We start from the raw sequence: 19,590 nt of genomic DNA, 5'->3' as shown, positions 1-19,590 counted from the left end.
AGTTCTGATGGACCAACTCACTTCACTGCGCTGTGCCTGTTTCCATGACAGTTCTGAAATGAGCAATGAGAAGTGCCTTTTATAGCATGTTTTGAGATTTATGCGTGACATTGTATCACAATGTGGCTCTAAGTATCTGAGCATATCGGTTTCTGACTTCACATTATTTACAAATTAGAATTACTAAGAAGGCTGCTAATAATTAACAGGAATTGATTAGGACTGCGCCCAACCCCACTGCACCAAGTAGAGAACAAAATTACTTACAAAACCACTTGAAAGGACAACAAAAGAAAAAAATTAGGTCGCCTTTAAAATAAAGTGTTCAGCTCTGTGAAGTTTGTGTCATTCTGCTTACAAAACTCTCCCTACTGAACATGCGTTCCAGTTTAAAACAAGAATACTGAAGGAATCCTCTATGAATCACTGAAAGCCAACTAGGAAAAGAGGCATTCCTTTAAATTACAGCCTAGACCAGGGAACACGAGGTCTCCATATGTCTCTATATGTGTCCATACAGGCTCCTGCATACGATTTATAAACACCCTATGGAGCAGGGAACCTAACTTGCAAGCTGACAAAAGCAGTGGAGGTTACAGAATGGATGGTTGCCCATTTCCTCCTGGGATCCTACTGTCAAGATCTTTTGGGATGCAATCTGTTCTAAAATCAATTAATTTTTACAAGGACCACTCCCACTGAACCTTGCAATATCCATCCTCTGCCACTGCCTAATCGAGTTATTACTCTCAGGTCATGGGAGCTTTGGCACACCAAAGTACGCACATGGTGCTGTGTGTTGCTGGAAGCTATTATCTCAGGGAGCTCACAGGATACAACAACTTGAAGATGTTGTTTCCACTGGGAACCAGAAATCACTTTCTGGGCTGACTGATGTTTGAAAAGGGGCCATCTGTGCTGCCCAAATTGACACTGACAACTGTATTTGATGTCTCTATCTCAAATAGCAAAATAAATAAATAAATAAATAGATCACTGTTTTGTCTCTTGATTCTGCATTTTCTAACTTTGTGTTAGTGGAGGACAAGATGAAAATCGACAGGCTCACACTAAAGGATAAGAGTTTGTATAAAATATTAGGGAGAAAGAAGAGCTCTTTTAAATTGGAAGATCTGCAAAAACCTGGAATATGTTGCCTGAGGAGGCAGTGGGATCTCTGAAAGCAAGAGCTATTAAGAACAACTTAAACAAACATCTGAAACATCTGTCCAAGAGCTGGCCCATGCTCAGGGCAGAAGGTGGACAAAGATGACCTCTGATGGCCATTTCCAGCACCATTATCTGTTCTTAATAACACTTGAATATCCTGTTGTGTGTCTTTCTTAAAAGGTCCTTCCTCAAAATGCTGTCCAGAGTTAATTAACTCAGACCCAAGGGGCTGGAAGAGACATCTGTGAGAGCATAAGCCCCTATGTCTTCAAGTAAAGAAGCAGGCAGAATGGTTGGGAAGTGACCCAGTGAGGATCTCCATCATCCCAGACCTCCCAGCTCTTGGGAGTTCCAATGATTCTCCTACTGGCTGCGTTAGCAGGGAGCTCCCTCACATCCCTGCTTCAGGAATCACAACCACACATAATCTTAAACTGGGGGACCATCGAAGATCAGAGACATGGCCTCAGAAAAGAGGAGAGAGTATTGCACCAACCGTGTATCCTCCACCCAATCTCAATCAAAACACATGGAAGGGAAATAGGTGCACATTCAGGATCCATGAAGGTCAGAAGGAAGCTCCTCTTGGAGCTGTGGGCTTCGTGTTAGACATGATATAGGCTGAGCGAAGAGAAGCAATTCAGAGGCAGAAAATCCAGAGGATTATTTTAAGTAACTATGTTAGGTTTCAGTAACTGCTGTGGTACAAGTTGTAATTACTGGTGACTGCAGTAGCAAATTTCTTTGGAGTACCTGGACTACCTATTTATAAAATCATTATAAAACCAATTTCAGAAGTTGTAGAATGATAATGGTTAATTTGTTTATATTGCAAAATATCGCTACCTCAGCCCAGAACAGGGTGTACCTGCCTTGTCTAGATTTATGATGTTAGTGTTTCAACATATCTAAATGTTTTATCTCAACTTTGGCAGCTATATGTGTTCACCTCTGTTACTTCCAGCTATCTAAAAATTAACCTGAAAATATTGCTTTAGACCTTCTTCTAATGACAACAGTGAAAGGTTCACCTTTCTGGAGAGCTCTTCAATCCTTCCTAGAGCAGACGTCTAGCTAGGTGGGATGAATGAGCCTGTGAAGGCACCACCCTACCATACAGAGATGCTGAAATTAAATTAGGCATCTAACTCTCATATACCTGATAGGAACTGATACCCTATCCTCAGGAATATTTCTGTGTGTTAAACTGATCAGTGTAGAACTCCTTTTTTTTTTTTTTCTCAATGATCCAGCGTCATGACAAATTTGCTATTTGACTTTCCTAAAGAGATATAGCCAGAACTCTGCCTGCTCCCAGCCAGCAGCACTGCACCGTCCTTGTTTTGAGGGGGAATACCTTCTCCAAGATACAAGAAATCTTTTGTAAAAGAAACGCAGGATTTGGGTTGTTTTTTTTCCCGGTGTTTCTACCAACTTGAGATATCAGATGTGGTTGCTATTATCTAATAATGATAATGGTAACAATTTCTTAGATGTAAAAGTAATACAATAATAATAGGCTTCATGGAACATACAAAAAGAAGACTAGCAAATATAATCAGTTGCAGAAGGAACTGAAGAAAATCTGGGACATGAAAAGCAGAGTAACAACTGTTTGTGGTGAGTTGGGCTTTCATGATGAGGGTATCACAGCAGCAGAATAAAATGGAAACAGGGTCTACTGTAAAGTTGTGTGTCCTCCAGATGGCAACATTGATTGGTATTTCTGAATGAGTTTGGAAGGAGTGATGTTTCTCTGGGATACTCAAGTCAGTCTTTGACACAGATTTGTTATAGTGCTGCCCTCAAGACGCTGGGCTATGTCCAGAAAAGGCAGTATCTTGGATAATATTCATGAAAGCAAAAGGAGCAAAAGTAGGACCCTGGAAAAATGGTGGGAGTCACTACACAGTCCTCAGATTCAGCCAGGCTGTTCCCAGGAAAAAAAAATAATTATCATTTATGGCATGAATACCTGAGGAAAGAAAGATTTTAAACACAAAAATCAATCCCTAAGAAAGGGTTATGACCATTAAGGATGAGAAATGACTGTGATCTTAAGGATGTTTGAATGCCTTCTGAAATCAGTGTATTTCCTTTAGGATTTTGAGTGACCAGGGCTGCTGGTGTGAAGACCTCTCATTTCGCAACAGCACCTTAGTGTCCAAACCTCATGAAACTCAATAACACCTAGGACTGCAACTATAATAGATGCTTGACACTCTTCTGAGGCTTTTCATTGAGTATTTCATAACCCTTCCTAAAGGAGATGAGGTGGATGAATAGCAGCAAAGTCTCAGACTTACATGCATTTGCCATGAGCAAACATTAGTCCTTGAGCTGAAACTAGGTGAAGACAAAGAAATGGGAGAAGGTCTTTCGTTTTTATTAGCTTCTTTCAAATACACTTGAGATCAAGTTACACTATAATCACATGATAATGAATTTTGTCTTGATTTTGTGATCTGAAATGCATCCCTGTTACACCCTGAAGTCCTGCTCTTAAAATGGCCAGGGTGCAGGGAGAAATTAAGGCCAAATGCCATGTTAGCAGAGATTTAAGGCCAAATGTCAGGCTGGTGGAAACCAGCTCAACTTTGGTGACCGTGAAGGTGTCACTGAGGACTGAGAGAAGGCAGTCTCTGTTTCTAGGCTGGCAGAGGTGATTCATATTGGCTCAAATCCTCCATTCTGCTGCCATTTAGAGAGAAAATAAGAACAAATTGTATCAACTTCTTATAAAACTTATCTCACTCTCTTTTTTTCTTTTTTTGTTAGTTCATGTTCAAAAATTCTTGAGGTTTTTGTGTCTCATCTGTCCTCTCTGGTAAAGTTGGCTATTAAGGAAGAGTTTCTTGGAAAACGTAAGTGTTCAAAGTTTCAAAAATCTTTTTCTCCATGGAAGTTTACTTTTTAGAATAATTTTCCACTTTCAGCAAGAATGAGTCTGAAAGTCAGAGAACGATTTTCCATCAAGATCAGCAGAGAAATCTCCTTTAGTTTGTAACACAGGACTGCAGGGCTTCCAACAGTCTCCTCTTTCATCACCACTGCCAGAACAAGAGCAAATGTCTTTCACTTCCCTCCCCTGCCTTATATCATGCCTAAAAAACACCAGGTTCCCAACTTCTGGGCACAGATGTGACACTGGGTCCATTTTTACTTCCTCTCATCTACCCAAGATATTCTGGGTAGTTACATTGCACATATTTCAAAGTACTCCATATTCATGGCCCCACTGAGGAAGATAAAGTTAATCTCTGTCTTATGAAGGGAGAAGATTGGAATTATTTTTTCTGCGGAAGATATAAGATCACTGCCAATGACTTTATTCATCCCTGTATCTCTCTAAGGTGACAAAACTTCTTCCCCATTTCCACTCTGCTTCCCATACATTTTCCATACTGAAAACTCACCAACATATTGTGCAGCAGCCCGATAATTTTGTAGTAGTCTATAAATTTTGGTTTTTTTGAAGGTCAGTCCTGTTTCCAGTGGTGTGAACAGAAAAAGAAATGAAATCAAATACAAAACCCTGTAGATGCAGATGTAGAATCCTGTAGGAATTGGGGCTTGAGGGGTAAAACAGGATGAGAGTAGGGCTTTGGTTTCACTGTCCACCAAAAATCTCAAGCCTACAATGTTTAGTTTGCAGAAATATAAATTTTGGTAATGGGAAAAAGTAGTTTGGACAAAAACTTTTTGAAATATCTTCAAATAAACTTCTAAAAAAAAATGAAGCCGTGATTTTACTGAATACTAGGAATGGCTGCAGAAAGCCTTTTCGTTAATTAAGTTTTCATTGAAAACCACTAAGCCAAACATGCTGGCTTGGAGCCGTTCTCCTCCACAAGCAATTTTTCACCAGGGTGGGCCCAAAACAAGCCACGGGTTGCATGTGGCACCTTCGCCCACCATTGGCACAATCTGAGCTCCAGCAGTGGGAGGGCAAGATCTGATCTTTCTGCCTGTGTTGTAGCCACCAAGATTGAAACATCATGATCTAAACCAGCAGTAGCTGACTGCTCAGATATGGTCTGGGATTGTAAATGGGAAATGATGCAACAATCCTTCTTAATTTATTATCTTGGTAAGAGCAAGGCTGCCTTTAAAATTTGACTGATCTATTTATGAGCTAATGCACAGGTATTAGGAGGGGGTCACTGTCCTTTGGAGAAGGACACACAGCAAAAGATCCTTCTGATGAAGCCGCAAAGCTAAAATGTTAATCAGATGAATTCTACCTCTATGGCTCTGGAGTAAGAGGTTAACAAAATACTTTCTGTGCCAAGAAGCTGTAAAATAAGCTTCATTTTAGATGTGATAGGGGAATATCTTCTTACTAATTGTACCAAGGTGTCTGCTGCTTAGCTGAGGTATGATGTATCAGCAGTCACTGTAAAACCTCTGTGTGAAAACATCTAATAGAGCCACAGAAACTAGAGCTGAAATAGACCTCAAAGCTGATCAGCTGTGTTTAAACCTAAACCAGGCTCAGCAATGCCCAGTCACATGATACATCCCCCCAACCCAATGGCAAGAGCCCCTATAAGTTTTGTTCCTATAGACTTCTGCCAGCACAGACATCCAGCAATGGGCTCATTCACAGCCCAGAGCTGCCCATTCCTAACTGTATGAGCTGTTGCTGTTATTGGTACAGAAGTGAAGCTGAGACGAAAAGTCTCTGATGACTTTATCTTTCCTTAGTCTCTACTATCAAAGAATGCAGGGAGAAGCAGCTGGAAACACTATCATACCTGTTCTACCGGTGAGCGTGAAATAGCACAATTATTCCTGCAATTGCCCCACTGAGAAATTATGACTTGTCTGCAAAGCTAAGGGAGTGATGAAAGATTCAGACCACGCATGGCTTCTCAGCAATCCCAAAAAGACACACTCATGAGGTCCCAAGCAAAGTGCCTTCCACAGGGGCCCCAGATAGGACACTGCCTTAGATCTCCTGCTGTTTTGCTTTAACCATGTTACAGCACAGATTTATTTCTCATGCTCATGGTATATCATCAACATGTGGTTCTTACTTCTTCCTGTACAACTTAATTTCCAATACTCCACATCTGTCTTAGCAGAACAGATTTGATAGTGGTAGATTATTCAGAAGTATTTTTTTCCCCTCAGGCACCAGTAATACAAAGTAATTTATATATCCAGTGGAAGTCAACATTTATTTTCAGTAATTTCTCCCAATTATATTTATCAATAGGTATCTCACAGCAAAAAGCCAAATCTTGCAAGCACGTTTGGAAAGTCAAATATGTTTGTGTAAAACAAACCAATGTCTTGTCAGGAACTAGTCTGATTAATGGGTCTTTAATTAAATCCTTGTGGGGTCTTGGTGTGAAGAATAGCCCTTGTTTCCAAAAAAAAATTAATTTATAAGATAAATTCACAAATATATCCATCTAATAAATCTCTCCTACAGCCAATATTTGTCACAGAAACAATAACAGGACAGATAATTTATTAGACTATTTCCTATTGCATTATAATGACTATGTTTGATACTTGAAATGTGTTCTTCAGAGCATTGGAATGATGGAGACTATAGCTAATGATGATAAAGATTTCCATGGTTGCATTGATCCAGGAGAGACACACTTAGCCTAACTTCCAGACCTATGTGTAATCACAGAAATATTTCTCAAGAGAACACAAATTATAGACGACTCTAAGGTAATACCTAACTGCCACTGGCGATATTTTGCAGAAACTACAACAGGAAATGTTTATTTTCTCAACCCTAATAACCCTTTCAATATAGATTATTTTGGATTTTTGAGAAAGTCACTTAATTTCCAATTAATTCTTGCAAGATACTTCACTTTTATATAACTATCCATATTTTTCTTCATTGCCTTTTCTTAAGTCATCTCCTTCATTTCTCACTTGAATGGCTATTGTTTAGGAAATAAAATGCTACCTAAAGTGTCTCCATTTCCCTTTCCTTGGAGAACAGCATGCTTGAAATAAAGATGAGCATAGCAAAAGGTCATTTCTGCCCTGGTGTAAAAACATGGCAATCCTAATAGAAGAGAACGGAAGCAGCGAGTCTAAAATGTAGTCAGAGGAACTCAAAATACCATTCTGGCATTTGTAAATAGTCTGCAGAGAGTTAGATCTGTCCCTAATCAGTTGAGTCACCATTCACCCTTCAATTTCAGAATGATCAGAGGAAACATTCCCTTGCAGCCCACCCTTCCGGGCACGTCTACTTGGAACACCCTCTTTCTCCAGTGGGAGGAGTCCCAGTTTTTGCACTCTTTCAGTCTATTTCTTGTATTTGCCATCAAGAGTAATGTTAACACTCGTTTTTCATATTTTGCAAACCAGTTCCAGGTAAATCTAGTGAGAGAACATATGTCTGGCATGGAAACCACACAGCACAACCAGTGCATGGCTTCACTTAATTTAGACAAAGGGGAAAGAAAAGGAAGGAGAGACAACGCTGAGGAAGGAGGAGGACTATGTTTTGAACAAGCTTGCTGGAAGCTTCTTGAAGACTCAGAAGTGTTTGATTTATTCCTAGTTGTACTGAGCATAGTTCAGCTCTTAAAGCCTCCTTGGCATTGCTCCCGCTTGGTATGCAGCTACAGCTCCTCAGCCATTGGGACATGCACTTGAGGTCAGGCTGCTACCATGACCCCAAAGGCTTCCGAGCTGAAGCAAAGGTAGCCAGCTTCCCGAGAGTTTGAAAAATAAAATGCATCAAAAAAAGAGCAAGCCAGATCGGCTTTGCTGATGATTTTTAGAGGAAAATCTGATTTAAAACTTGTGGTTTGGCTTTGAGCATTTTGTGTGCATGGACTTCATAGTGGTGGAAATGAGGCACTTAGCAACCTTGGCTAGTAGCAACTCCGCTCTCCGGGAAGTCTCACATCTCCTCAGCCCAAACAACAGCTCTGCTCCAAAACCCTTTGCATGGGGTTGCAGAAAGAGAGATTTGGGCAGTGAACCCAACTACAGAACATTAGGTAGATTTTTAGAGGACAAGGTAAAAACTGTTTCCTATTGGTTTAGAAAACTTACCATCCCCATTGTTTGCATCCCAAATCTACTAATAAGTGGGCACGTGTTTTTTCATGTTTTCACATGCATCAGGCACTAAGCCTCCAGCACAGCAAAGATTGATATTTCTGTATTACACCATTTCATTTCTTGCTGCAAAGTACATCTCTGCCTAAGAATGGAGGAGCAAAAAGAGATCAAGTTCCCTGCAACTGCAAAAGCAATGGAAATGTGGGATATAGGATAATTCTGCCCCTATTTCCTCTCTCACACACACAGAGGAAGCTGCAAAGCATTTCCCCAAAACTTGTAACAATCTTAAAATAAGCTACAGAAAAGACTCAAACCCACAAATGGCAACATAAACCAAGAGGAGAGAAGGAAAGATTACAGGCGCTGAGGTGTCTTGGAGTCCTGCAAACAGCAAGGGAACTTGCTAGGTGTTAATTCCCAAGCCATACTCAGCAACAGGCAGTGACAAAGAGGTGACAGGTCCCTGCCTCTGCCATCTGATGAAAAAATTATGCCTGACCCCAAGCTTGATGATTTAATGCTGGTCATGTGAGCAGGACTCCCTGAGTAGACTCCAGAGGAATTGCGAACATCAGCTGGAGCGCCAGCACAACCAGCCCAGCCTCCTGCCTCTGGCTGTGGCCAATTTCCAGTGCTTCAGAAGAAGGCAAAGAAAACTCTCAGAAGCCAAGTTACGTAACATTTACACAATATTATAAACTAACACTGTTTTGGTTTGTTTTTCTGTTCCCATGAACATGATATGACTCAATGGAAACTACTCAGCAGGAAATAGGTGGCACATTTTGAATCTTGAGCTTCCAGAAATAAGATATCACTCGAAGGAATTTGGAAGCAGCATACCTGTTGCAGGGATGAGCCCAGGTCACAACCCAGAGCTGAAGAAACTTGGAGTTTGGAAAAAGTCAGAAAAGCTATTCTGCATCTGGTCTGACTGATGTAATTGTGTTGGCACTGGACTGAACCCAGGTCATGCATCTACGTAAGTCACGTCAATAGAACAAAAATCACCGTGACCTTGAAACAATACAGAATGACTCTACAGTGTGACTTTTTTTTTCTTTCTACTTCTAAACATTTGTACCAGCATTTCTGAAGTCCTATCTCAGCAGCTACTTACAATCTTAAAGCAGTGTTTGAAAGCTGTCTCTGACTTTCAGGGTGCAGAAGCCAAATTGAGTCTCCTGTCTTCCCATCAGCTCTCCCAACAATGATAAAGAGGGACAAAATGTTATGCAGACTGTTGATGGAGCTGAAACTTAGTGGTTGCCAAAGATGGTTTCTGGAAACAGTGCAAACCCTCCACTGAAACCTTACTGGCATGCGAGACAATCTTTGCTTTTTACTAGTAGGCCCAAAACTAACATTTTCATAATAATTTTCCAGTATCAAAGTGATAGTTTTTATCCAAGACAGCTGAATACTACAGAACTGTGTAACAACAATTCAGTGCCAAACATATGCTATGTATATATTTTAACACCTTTGATAATAATAAAAAATGCATGTTCCTAGCAGTTTTCTCAACTTTCATTCAATAACAACATCCTTGAGTTGATGCTTTTTGTTTTCCTTTCATATTATTACAAACCTGTGTTTAATTCTCAGTGCCAGTTTGGCTTTTTAACCTCTCTTTCTACATTCCACTAGTAATGTCTGATTAAGAAATTAGCCTTTCAAGTGCTATAAAAAAATCCAAGAAATACAGTAACACAATACCATGGAAAACTGATATAATCTTTTCAAAACTATAAAAATTGGTCACCCAGAGGAACATCTGCATGGTAAAAATTTTAAACAAACTGGAAGGGAATCAGATAGCTCATAAAGAACCAAGCTGCTAGAAGAGCCATTGGTCGTTTACATATTTTGCTGTCATCCTGACTTGGAGAAGACTATCATTTTGAAGCATGTTTCTTCAGTTTTAGTTACCAGCATCTGGAATGAATTCCAGGATGGAACACTGAAAGTTTTTAAAAGGAAACTCAACCTTACAATAATTATTCCTTAAATCATTAATACGGTGAAAGTGCCAGATGTAAAAATATGAACAAAATAAGATAAAATATGCTCCCAGGTATCAGTCAAATCCCTAACGTACATCTGTCTGTTTTCTCAGTTCATTAATATCTGTTGTAGTCTCAGATATTTTCTTTTATGTGAAAATTTCCACTTACTTGTTATGTCTCCTGTCTTGCATTAGAGTTATTGCTCTACCTCTCAGAATAACTCTGGCCGTGTACATTGTGGAGCTGTGGATCTGCTGCAATGCAGGCTCTCCTCCAGCAGAAAATATCAGTGTATTCACCTTCTGCCCTTCAGCACAGGAAACTTTGAGTCTGATGGAAATTCAAGAGGGACCCCATCCTGAAAGAAAAGTTTTGCAGTGTTAGGGCTTTGTCAGCATGGAGCTCTTCTCAAGATGCAGGTTTCATTTGCAGGCACAAGATATTATGCAATTACACCCAGTTGTAAGGGACTGTTTGGCTTATTGTGTTGGGATAGGACCAACAGCTGAAATAATCATTAATTCAGCCTACACCTTTATGCCCTGTTCACATTTTCAAAGCATCAGGATAAAATCAGTAGATGGAGAGATGTATACCACCATGGATTAACACAAATGGTTTGATGTTCCATTCTTTTCAGGATGATGACCCAAATCATCAGGTCAAAACCAAACTAATTTTTGTAAATGAATCCACCTGCAACACAATATAGACCAGTAGAGTTGAACTTGAATCACTGAGGAGGACCACTTTAATTGAAAACTACTGGAACACCTAACTAGTCCCTACCAAAGCCCCAACCATCCATTTGTTTGCACCACTGTTCTCTTTCCCTCCCCAAAGAGGATGCTTCCTCAGAGCTCCATTGAGCAATCCCAGCACCGTTTAGCATTTTTGCAGATTAATGCTTGTCTGAATGTTACTAATTAGACCAGGCGACTATATAATGAGATGCTTACAAAGTTTATTCATCACTAAAAATAAATGCTAAGCATCTGGTTTGCAGGCTATTCCCACGTGTCACTCAGGTCTGCATGCTGGAGAACCAGATGGAGTTGGAGGGAGACCAATCACAGCACAGAAGGATTACATGTCTGAAAACCATGGTTAACTTAAATAAGCAAGTTGCCATCCCTCCATAAATCCTGCATCTACCACCAGATGTGTGACAAGATTATTGCACAGGGCTTTCTAGCTCAGGCTCTCCTGCTCTGAGTGAGCTCATAGCAAGGGACATCTATCCTTTGAAAACGGCCCACTTGTCCGCAAAGCCACTGTCTGTTGGTGACCATTTGAAAAGAAAGCCCAGATGACTAATAGAGCAGAAAACCATCAGATGGAGCTATGCTAAGTAAATTGTCCCAGGCAGTGGTGGAAATGACTCATCTCCCAGCTAAGCTTGGGGACAAGTTTCCCTATGCCATGGTAGAGTGTGTTTCTCAAGATGGTTTTTGCAGTGAAACCACAGGTGATGTTTGCTTACAAGTCCTGATTTAAATACTCAGAGCAGCAGCAGATCTAAACAAGTACACTGCGTAAGTGCTGCCAGAGAAGGTGAGGTTGGCTATTGATTATTTCCTTTTTTGATTCTATTCAATGCTGTGCAAAAAACACTTGTCAGATGTCATGCGTTACACACTGACTGGGAAAGCAAGACTGGAAGATCCCAGGTCCTCATGATCCCAGAGGTAAGAAGTTCATTCTTCATCCAAGAGAGCAGAGAAAGAACTCAATCCATATTAGCAGAGGGAAAGGAACAAGCTGGGTTTTCACAGAGCTGAATCAATACCTCCAGAGGGGAGGGACTTCAGTACCATATTTCTCATTTTGGGTGATCTGCTATCAAGCTATGATCCCTGTTTTGTTGAGCGTTGGATAAATAGAGGAGCTGATTTTTGTTCTTCACAAAGAACCCATTCTTGAAGGCATCAACACACAAAGGCAGAACCAGTGAAGAGGATGGCTTTAACAGAAAAGGTAATTTTTCAGCAGTTATGTTTTGTCCCTAGAAAGCAACATAGGATCTGGATTTCATGCACCCCAAAAATTCACATTTTTGGATTCTGGAGTTTTTTGTTTCAATATCTTACAATGTTAGGGAAACATAGTAAGGTACATTGCTTCCAGAAACCACAGAGTACAAGTAAACTATGTAGATGAGACCATTAGCATAAGAAAAATACTCCTTTCCTCTAAAATCACAGATCAGCAAAGCTGTTTAAGTGTAAGAAAAAAAATATCTCCCACTCCTTCAATCAGCTGTGAACCTTTCAGCTGACTATTATTTGATCACTGGAGTCAGGAGTTTGACTCGATGATCCTTATAGGTCACTTCCAACTCAGGACATTCTATGATTCAATTCTATGATCATTGTGTGGTACTCTGCCACATGTACCACTCTGCCTGGAAATTCCAAATAACCAGATGGAGAGAGTAAGATTTTCAGTTCACAGGGTCCCCCCAAACACCAAGAATCTCAGGAGAAACTGCATCACAGTGCACCAAAAAACAACTGCTATTTCAACTAGAAGACAGAAAGTTGCAGGAAATATGACTTCTGAAGCCACGCCACTCACTGAGTAGGCTGTTTGCTACATGGTCCAGACTTCCTTTCCTGCTTGTTGCCACCCCCTGACACTACAGAGCCCTTGATGTGGGGTGCAACGCGCTGGAAGGAGCTGCGAGGGGCTGCAGCGGATGTGCTTATTATCTGTGTGATAATAAGCAGAGACACTATAGTGTCAGGAAGGGTGGTTTTGTGGTTATGTGGTTCGCCCATGGCCCAGATAATCAGCCTCCACCATAACATTTTTCCTCTATCGGAAGCAAATGCTTTAATGTGGCTGTGGCTTGGGCACCATCTGTGGTGACAATGCATGAAGAGCAGGAGGAGCTGTGCTGATGGGAGCCAAATAGGTGCCTTGTGGGGGGAGATGGATGGACAGACAGAAAGACAGACAGAGGAAGGCTGACAAGCTCATGAAATATCACTGTGTTAGAGCTGGGTGGATTGTGGATCTTTAAAGCACAGCTGAAGAACGTTTTTGAGGTTTAATAGCACTGGATCAAAGGTGCCCGTCTCAAGAGGGGAACGTTTCTGTTACAAGCACCATCTCTGGCTACCTTGAAGCAGTGGAGACCTCTTCTCTCAACATCTCTCATTGCAGAAAGAGAAGCCAAGGAAAACTGGGGTTGGAAGGTGAAGATGGAGAATAGTGCAGGTCGTGGAGCAATGGTCTCCCGTATCTGAATGCACACAGGTGATGAGTGGAAGAGGGACAGGACGCTTGCCAAACTAAACCCAGGTGGTACTGCAGCAGAAAAGTAAGAAAAATGGAATCAGGGATCTCAAGAGGCAGATTCAACCAATCCCTGAACTGTCGAGTATAATTCTTCCAGCTCATCTGAGAGAGGACCACACACAGGGAATTGCAATCAACCATCTACCTACCATCATTGCAATGCTTTATTCCAACTGGAACAAACCTGATGCGCAACTAAAGAATGGTGTTGAGGGAGGTGAGCTATAAGATGCTGCTATCGAGTATTTGTCAGGACTTATCCATGGTTCCCTGAGGGAAAATGAAGGTTGAGAAACTGATGAGAGCAAAGAAAACAGCTAATGGAAATGAGGACTGACTAAATGAGAAGAACAACCTAAGAAGGTTGTAACAATTTCCTAACAAGGAAATGTTTAAAGCATCTGCTCACCTCTGTCCTATTTTAAAGGGTTACTCTGCCAAGTGACATAGATATCCACACAGAGAAATCAACAGAAGTTAATGCCGGGGCTAGCAAATGATTGCAGGCTCAGCAAACTCTACACATCGCTGCTCCAGGCAGGATATTCTGCATTCTGGTTTAGGTTAACCCAACTCCAAACCAGGGCTAAGCTAAACCATTCTAAAGCAGACTTAGGAAGAAAATGTGTATCCTCATGGGGAGCAATTGCAAAACAACTACTATTCTATATTGACTACTGAGGATTGTCTCAGTTATTCTGTGATGCTGAGGACTGTTTAGTTGAACATAACCTCTATAGAAATAAAATAAAGAGTATTCTTAAATCACCTGAGGTAATAGCCTTTAGTTGTACCAGAGGAGGTTCAGATTGGATATTAGGTAAAGTTTCTTTTTCAGAAAGAGAGGTGATGCAGTGGCACTGGCTGCCAAGGGAGGTGGTGGGGTCACCGTCCCTGGAGGTGTTCCAGAACCGTGGGGATGTGGCACTGAGGGATGTGGTCAGCAGGCATGGTGGGGTGAGCTGGGATTGGACTGGGTGGTCTTTGTGGTCCTTTCCAACCTTAATGGTTCTATGATTCTAAGAATCTATGATTCACGATGCTCTTGAATGTCCTACTCACTCTCAGGAGGAGCTTTCAGCATCACCACTAAGGTCATGCCCAAAAGCACTCTGGATACTGGGCATAGTCAGCAGAGAGTATGAAAATGAGATCTAAGCCAAGGTCAGGTTAATGAGATATTCCAGAAAAAAAAAATCCATCCTTTCAGGAGCTGAGGAAGCTCTTCTGGCATCCCTTTTTACAGAAGGCTTCTGCTTCACAATTCTGGGAGTGCTTGGAAGCACTGAAGGGAAGGAGAAAGCAAATGATAAAAGACACTGGGTGAGGATTGTGCAACTATACTATTGGAACAGTTTTACCAAATGTCAGATTGCTCCTAGTAAAAATATTGTATGGGTAGCATGATAATTACCCTGCTGGTTAGTGTTCATTTTATTGACAGAACTATCTGTTGCTATCATGTAGGGATTTTGTTCCATTATTTTAGTTATAATTGATGAGGTAAGTTTAAAAGAATCAGAAAAAATAAATACATTTTATTGGTGTTCGGTACAGAAAAAATAATTCCTTCCTGATAGTACGAAAGGATTCAGGGATACAGGAACTATTACTGTTCCTGTATCCCTGAAGTACAATTTTTGGACTCTAGCTACAGGGAAGGTTTGAGGTATGACACTTTCCTTCTAGTGCAAAGGAAAGTGATTGCTCAAACAGAGTCAACATTTCATGTCCAGTACCTAACAAATGGAAGTGGGATAGAAGTGAGACAGAGCACATTCCACAGCCTGGTGTGTTTAAGGAAAGGCGTATAGCTTTCACTCTCCCGCTGTTAGACAATAATGCGTTGACTGAAAATGTCAAGCTTCAGTTTAAACAAAATAAAAGACTGGAGGGTCCAGGACAGAGAATTTAAACACATATTAATTAGGGTTGGTAGTACTTTGACATTTGCCGTATTTTTAATAAACTGATGAATATTTCTCCTTCATATTTCAGTGACATGAAATCTGTGCAGCACAATTACTTTCAACAAGTTGTAGTCATCGAGTGTGGAAGGAAAATGAAAATACAGCATCACAGACTTGAAGTACTTTCACTTTGAGCGAGTAACGTGGAAACCCATTGCTTTCTGCAAGAAAATGCTGCAGCTCCGGAGATTCCAAGGAGTTTAGTTACTTGCAAGACATGATTTATTTACATACTAATGATGATACAAAGAAAATAGGAAGAAAGAGAAAAGATGAAAAATGCACCCTTGAGAATGCAACAGAATAGAAGACAACCCCAAATGTGGAATTGCAAAACTTTTACATTCAGGACAGTGTCAAATCTTAGATTCCTACACTTGTAAGCAGCACACAGGAGGAAAGACCATTTCCTAGAAGACCTTAAGAGTTCAACTGCTATTGTAGTAACAAGCACCAGAGCAACATCTCTTTACTCATATATAATCCCTTCAGTAGCACTTAAGTAAGTTTATGGTTCAGAAGGCACTTGTACCTAAATGGAGCAGTAACATTCTACACAGCTAGACACTGGATGTTGTAGTTAGTCATAAATGCTCCCAAACTCTTCGGTACAGTTTCTCCTTCCTCTTTCATTAGCCACAGCAATATTTATTCATGTGATGAGGGGCTTTAATTACAGAGCAGATCCCTGTTGCGCAAGCTATGGTTGCACTTGGGAAGCAGAGGTGTAGCCCAGGGCCATCTGGGAAGTTCAGGCATGAATTACAGCTCACAACAAAATGGCACAGCAGTAACATAAGCCTCTGCTCTCACACAAACTGAGATACAGTGCACAACTAGGTTTTGAAGAAAAGCAACTGGACAGACGCTACTCTTGCATCACATAATGTGTTACAGAACACTTACTCAATCACAGCAATCCTTTAAAAGTCATATCCATATGACAATGCTCTCCTCCTACTGCTAAGAGAAATTTGTATGCATGCGGGCATCTTAGCTTTGCTAAAAGTAACCCTGGGGTGCAGTTATCACAGAAAGAAATGGACTGAGAATGTATATTCTGTAATAAAGAACATTTTTGAACTTCTAAAATGTTAGCTCTCGCACTAAGCATATGGCAATCAAATCCTACACATAAGGGCATTCAAGCAGAGAGGAGAGCTGGACATCCTCTTCCCAGCCTTTAGTGAAATTTTAGACTTTGAAAATAGAGTGTTCACATTTCTCTCTATTTTTTTTCAGTCTATGAATCCACAAAATTTTGAAATTAGAAACTGAGAATCTTGAAATCTAAACAAACTCTAGTTTAACAAAAAGTAGATCATACTTCAAATAAATATTAAAAAAGGATATATTTTTACAGCTACTTGGCTTAAAAATGGCAGAAAGTGGTTTTGTGTTAGGTTGTGGCTATTATTGTTATTCCTATTATTATGCTCTTGTTATTGCCAGCATTAATAAAATACATGTATTCACTAAAGCCTAAGAATGTCTATCAGAGACCGCATGCTGGGTATCTTACTGATGTAAAAAGATTTGAAAGATTGTCCTTGCCTCAAACAACTTCTAATTTACTCTTACACTCAGGGGAATGCAGACCAGAAGCACGGGAACTGGATTATCACAGATTCCCAATGTCATGAAATACATCAAAACCCAGTCCATCATCATCAAGAGTAACACAGGAGATCTGAGATGTCCCAGGAGAGCTGAAAATACCACTGCGTTTTGGCAAGAAGCAGACCTTGACCCAAACAGTTTGCAGACTAAATAAGTCAGGAACTACCGGGATGAGAAGAAAAGAGAGGAAAATATTGATTCACTCCTACAAATCATGAGATTAAGAAACTTCAGCACCGAGCTAGCAGAATATGACATAGTGGAAGTTTCTCAAAGAAACACAGATAGAGCAGATCCCCAAAATTCCAGCACAGAGGTAAAACTACAGGATAATTCTTTGTAGACAGCACTGTGTAGGGCCACGTATTTGTAAAGAAAGAGATCCAAGGGAGTCACTACAATGTCAAGCAGCTAATAGGTACTAGGATCACATTTATTGAGCATGTTAATGAGCTACCACCTCCTAACCAGACCTTGGTCACTGATTATATTTTCCCTCTTGCTATGTGCAGAGAGTGAAGATGGGGAATGAAGATTTTTCCCCTACTTTCAGCCAAAACTGCTTCCCTGGGGACAGTTTTCTTACAACCAAGGCCATCATTTAGGATTCATCTGGCCCTCACAAGAGGACATGCAAACATATTCCTTTTAATCCTGTTGAGCATCACCGGTGTAAATCACAGCACACAAACTAGAGCCCTCCTGACTCCATTTTAAATTAAGTCTTAAGCTATGGACCAAATGTGATGGATTTGTAGGCAGTTTCTTAGGGATAGAAGTGCTGCAAGGGATTCACTGCACTATGACTTGACTGCTGATGCCTAAGTATCGCAAAATAAATGGGGTTTCCAGAAGGGTCTTAATATGAAATATGTGGTGAAGGGGCAGTAGAGGCTGCAGAAACCATGACAACCCTCAAGAAACAGATATGAAATGGAAATGACTGAGGCCAGAAATGGCCACAGTTAGAATAGGGAGCTGGGAAATACCCATCCCACTTAGAAGAGATCTGGGATGTGGAGGAGATGGGAATACTGGATCGAAAATAAGAGGAGTTGAGCTCCTTCATTTCCTTTCTAGGGCAGCTCTCCTTACAACCTGTGCAACTCAAGAGATAAGCTCTTTGTGATGGATGTTGGTGATTTTGGCATTAGATTTACAACCTGTTTTGCAGAAATGGGAGCCTGGAGACCTGGATTCTTGTATCCTGGCCGCTATCGATTTCCTGCATAAAGTTAGTGAGTCATAAAATTCAACTTTTCAAGTGTGGCAGCCTGCACAGTTCCATGATCAGACCCTCCTACAACCTACAATAAGCACTCTGTAAATTGGGTAGTTGGCTTCAATTCTGCGAGCACCAGTTTCCTAAAATGTTGCTAATGTTATTATTTTTCCACAAGGTCATTTCAGAGGCTGAGTTTATTCATACTTAGAAAGAACAACAAATACAGGGATAGAAAATGTATGGAAAATCAAGCCAGATGAAAGCATTATCAGAAAACTGCATCATCACTCAGCAAGTAGAGCTCTATTGCCACATAATCCTGTAAAGACTGGGGCATCCTCCAATTTGGGGCAGCAGATCTAAGCATTTCTGAATAGCAGACTAAGCCAGATGACTAAATATGGTGGGGTTTTTTTATGAACTTTGGAGTTGGCCGAGGATTAATTCCTTTTGAAACCTACGCCTTTGAGCTCACTGTTAGACAAAATAATTAAAGGAACTGAAACTCAAGTGAGATTTCTTTCCAGTTTATAAAATAAAAAATAAAAATACTTGGACATCTTTTTTGGACTCTTCGGATAAAACATTATGTAGAAAATCGACATGGTGTCTCCTGAGCTTGTTCTATCAACTCCTTTCTTTTAAGGTCACATGTGAAGCTGCTCAGATCTTTTACTGAGATGGAAAAAACCTGGAAGCATTAGGTAACCCCAGGAGGGGATGTTTGACTTTGAACCAAGGACATTTCCCTCTAAGGACCATAACCTAAAATGCACTGTTCATACCAAGTCTCCCTGCTGAGGGATTTTGCTTTGAAAGAGGCCCTCTGTTTGGAAAGAGGGTTTTCTTTGCTGTTGCACACACAGATCTGGTAATTTGGGTGGTGATCCATTTTTTCTTGACTCAGTGCTGTCTAATGGCACTATTTCAGTGACAAAGATTGTCTGTCTCCCATACAGAATGCACAGGAGGTTTCTTGGATGGAGCAGAGGTGAGAGAAGGTCCACGTCACAAGGCTGGGGAATGATTTAATGAGTTCCTACTAGCTCCTGCCACTACGTCTGAGGTGTTAGGACTAGATCAGAACAGCTCAGCAGTGCTCTTCTTCTCACAGACTGGTGGAGGGGTTTACTATGGGTTCAAAGGTAGCACTTAGAGCCTCAGTTAGACTTCATGGTACAAGCTATCCCAAATTAAGCCGAAAGGATGCCTGGTTGCTCAGGGTGCGTAGTCAAAA

General features: G+C 40.7%; 1 long non-coding RNA gene across 1 annotated transcript in view; it reads right to left on the bottom strand.

Moving 5' to 3' along the window:
* The window catches only part of LOC110402496, a 69,864-nt gene extending 59,277 nt beyond the window's left edge, over positions 1–10,587 (bottom strand). Inside the window, exon 1 of the long non-coding RNA XR_002441127.1 lies at positions 10,404–10,587. This is a non-coding gene — a long non-coding RNA (uncharacterized LOC110402496). The remainder of the gene's footprint in view (positions 1–10,403) is intronic.

Source organism: Numida meleagris, chromosome 7, assembly GCF_002078875.1.
Source record: "Numida meleagris isolate 19003 breed g44 Domestic line chromosome 7, NumMel1.0, whole genome shotgun sequence".
NCBI classification, from domain to species: Eukaryota; Metazoa; Chordata; class Aves; order Galliformes; family Numididae; genus Numida; species Numida meleagris.
The sequence above is the reverse complement of the archived record's forward strand: the minus strand, read 5'-3'. Positions and strand labels throughout refer to the sequence as shown.